At 43.7% G+C, this 3,504-nt stretch overlaps 1 long non-coding RNA gene across 1 annotated transcript in view; it reads right to left on the bottom strand.

The window, feature by feature from the left end:
• Positions 1-2,876: 2,876 nt before the first annotated feature.
• The window catches only part of LOC120439459, a 929-nt gene continuing 301 nt past the window's right edge, over positions 2,877-3,504 (bottom strand). The window contains exons 2-3 of the long non-coding RNA XR_005612655.1: positions 3,468-3,504; positions 2,877-3,382 (exon numbers count right to left, since the gene is read on the bottom strand). The exon at positions 3,468-3,504 is cut by the window's right edge and continues 158 nt beyond it. This is a non-coding gene — a long non-coding RNA (uncharacterized LOC120439459). The remainder of the gene's footprint in view (positions 3,383-3,467) is intronic.

The raw sequence follows: 3,504 nt of genomic DNA, 5'->3' as shown, positions 1-3,504 counted from the left end.
TTGACATTGTCCTACAATCAATTTACCTTCAAAATCATATTTCTTGCGCCAATGTCCTACATACTTTGTGCTTCCAGGAGCAAATTTCATCATAAACTTCTCGTCACCCTCTGACGCACTCTTAGTTGCTTGGGAACCCATAATAACAACAATAGCTGTCACAGACCACGTGTACTGCTCTGCACCCACTCACACAAACAAACTCACAACCACAACAACAACAACTACACAAAATAGGCCTACAATTTTCCCCAGCCTGCGTGAACCCGCACGGCTGTTGCGCTCCTGGACTCGCGTGTACCCGCGCAGTCACTGAGCTACACCTGCCTGCGTCAAACCGCACGGCATAGGCCCGCGTCAAACCGCGCGGCCGTACAATTAAGGAGCCGTCGCTCTCTTTTTAATAAGCCTGCGATTAACCGCACAGCTCAGGTCCGCGTGAAACCGCGCGACCGTGCTCGCGTGAACCCGCGCAGCTACAGTAATCTCTTTCACACAGTTATAGTGCCGTTCTCATTGAACTTACTTGGTGTTGCTTATTGCGTGCAGCATCAGTCCGTCAGATCCTGTCAATCGTCATCCATCGAGGAGAAAAACAGACGGCTAATCCACCGGCCCGATGACGAATTCTCACGCCTCGGGGCTTTGCTGCAGGACCTCTATAAGTCCCGGCTGACGTCAGTCTTTCGGCGTGTCCCTTTTCCCCTCGGTGAATGACGATTCCAAGGATCCGGCTCGAAGGACCAATTAATGATAGGTTTGTAGCGTAAACCTACTCGCTGGAACGTTCAGGACAATTTGCTACACCGCAAGAACAAGACACAAGTAGGCAAAGTTCTTTGGGTTACTCATGCATGAGGGAGACCTGCCTGGAGCCAAGTGTCGTTCCACCTACTTGACCTCCATCAGAGACTCTCAGCCAGGTTCCCCATAGCACTCCTTTTATTGAGGTTACTTGAATATGCATAGGGTCATTAACATATGATGTATACATACACACAAAGGGTACCTTGCCTGTGGTTTTGCAAGTGCGTGTGTGTGTGTGTGTGTGTGTGTCCCATTCTCATCCCTTGCCCACTTGTGCCTTCTTGTTCCAGTAACCTACTTTTCATCGGTGCTTCCTTGTACCTCAACGCCGGGTGACTCCAAAGATTCAGTGGCTTCAGTTATAAGTCTCTCACTAACTGAGGTAGGCTTGATTTGTGTGGGATACCTATCCTGGGGATACAGACTGGATATTTATATTTTATTGTTTTCATCTAATATCTCAGCAGCTAAAATAAATAAATATGGCATAACTGGAACAAAAACTTGTGAAACTCACCAGGATCTCATCGCCTGCCTCCACCTCACACCTCTAAGGCCTCAAGGCCTCAGTATACTCGCTGTAATGGTCTCTCACTGCAGCAAACTTGTTTCACATACGTTTATCGTTATGGTGCAGGAAGCCATGTTCTCCTAAACAATGGATGTTGCCATTAAGACAATATCGCCACTTTAGCACTGCTTTAGGAGAAGATGTTTTCTTCCCATTTTCAAACTTTTGTATGTCTGTATGTGATAGGTTTGTAGCGTAAACCTACTCGCTGGAACGTTCAGGACAATTTGCTACACCGCAAGAACAAGACACAAGTAGGCAAAGTTCTTTGGGTTACTCATGCATGAGGGAGACCTGCCTGGAGCCAAGTGTCGTTCCACCTACTTGACCTCCATCAGAGACTCTCAGCCAGGTTCCCCATAGCACTCCTTTTATTGAGGTTACTTGAATATGCATAGGGTCATTAACATATGATGTATACATACACACAAAGGGTACCTTGCCTGTGGTTTTGCAAGTGCGTGTGTGTGTGTGTGTGTGTGTGTGTCCTCCTGCTGACCAAAGGGTCGTAAACGCAGGAAGCTTACATCAAAGGAAGTAGATCTTCCAGATAGGATGTATCTGCTATAAAACCTCCCCCAACACAAAGTGGTTAGAGGTGCTCAGGATCAAAGGAATAGCTTTGATAATACTGCTTGAACTAAGACTGTACAAATTTAAGAAACACAATGGCAACATTCAACAATTAGACCTAACAGTATGTCTCTGACCCCCTGTAGTGGAATATCATAAAAATTATGGTAAACACTGACATGGTTGCACACTTGTGAGTTAAACACAGCTGTAGCGACCGCGGCTCAACATGCCAAGTTATAAAAATCCAGAAGTGACAACCAGCCAATGTGCCACAAAGATTGTGTTACTTGACGCAGGATCAGACGCCAAAATTGGCTTGCGACATCCACGACATAAGCGACTCGTCCAGCATAATGGCACTGCCAGCACGCAGCCATGTTTAAAGAACAATGTCATGCCAAGCAACTTTCCACTAGTGGGCACTTTAGCACAAACAGGTGTGACTCACAGAGTGAGGAGACAGTTTCAGCAATTTTACACATGAGAAAATCCCTCAGACTGTACATGAAGGCAGCTCACTGATTTAAATCTAATCTACTGTTGAGGTTTTGATTTGATTAACATTCATTAGAAACCCCAAATAGAAAAGCTGTGAACAGAAAAAGTGCCTGTTTAGGATTAAAACTAATTCAACATTACTCTTAATGAAGTAAAATCGTACCAATTTAATTGACTTTACACAAATTGATACTCAACTCTTCCGACAAACAATTTGTTTGGAGTCATTTCAGCCACTGAAAGATGTTCCTGCTGTTTTTAATCTGTGGTTGAGGTTAAGTTGTGTGTCTGTTCTTTGTTATCTGCTCTGAATAGAGGTGTGTATCAGTTAGAAACACAACTCACATTTTCCATCAGCAATACTTCTGAAACCCACAGAACCACACGACAGGAACAACATGTAACAGCAAAGTTTATTGATGCTGCAGAGAGGGCAGGACAACGCTGTGCAGATGACATTCATGTTTTAGTTATACTATATACACTCATACAAACACTGAGAGTGTATATTATAATGAGAAGACACTACAGAATATATGCAAATCAACATTGTGTGGCTGTGTGGACCAGTTAGAGACCAGCAGCTGGACGTCAGTGGTTGGACTGGTGGACTACTTCAGTGAGGAGTAGACGACGTCTGGCTCTGGTTTAAAGTCTGAACACAAACACACACAGTTCAGCATAAGAAGAATAAACAGCTCTGCAAACAAATCTGTTATATTTATGTAAAGTAAATGAAGACAACAGGAGAATGTTAGTGAAAGTATCAGAGCATCACAGTTAAAGTCTGAAGAATAATAAAATCAAATCTTTATGTTAAAGAGAAGTTTATGTATCTGACATCTTCCAGACATGAACTCAGTTTCATGCTTTGCTGTTTCCTGAATCAATAATTGATCAGAAGAGCGACGTCAGCTGTCCCACTGCTCCCTGAAAAACATCAAACACCGAACAGTTTGATGTTGTTCAGGTCAACATTCAAATTAAACCTGAAAGAGAAACGTCTCAGACTCACATTCAGATTTCCTTTGAACTTGTCGTCTCACCAGCAG

The sequence above is a fragment of the Oreochromis aureus genome, linkage group 3, assembly GCF_013358895.1.
Source record: "Oreochromis aureus strain Israel breed Guangdong linkage group 3, ZZ_aureus, whole genome shotgun sequence".
NCBI classification, from domain to species: Eukaryota; Metazoa; Chordata; class Actinopteri; order Cichliformes; family Cichlidae; genus Oreochromis; species Oreochromis aureus.
The sequence above is the reverse complement of the archived record's forward strand: the minus strand, read 5'-3'. Positions and strand labels throughout refer to the sequence as shown.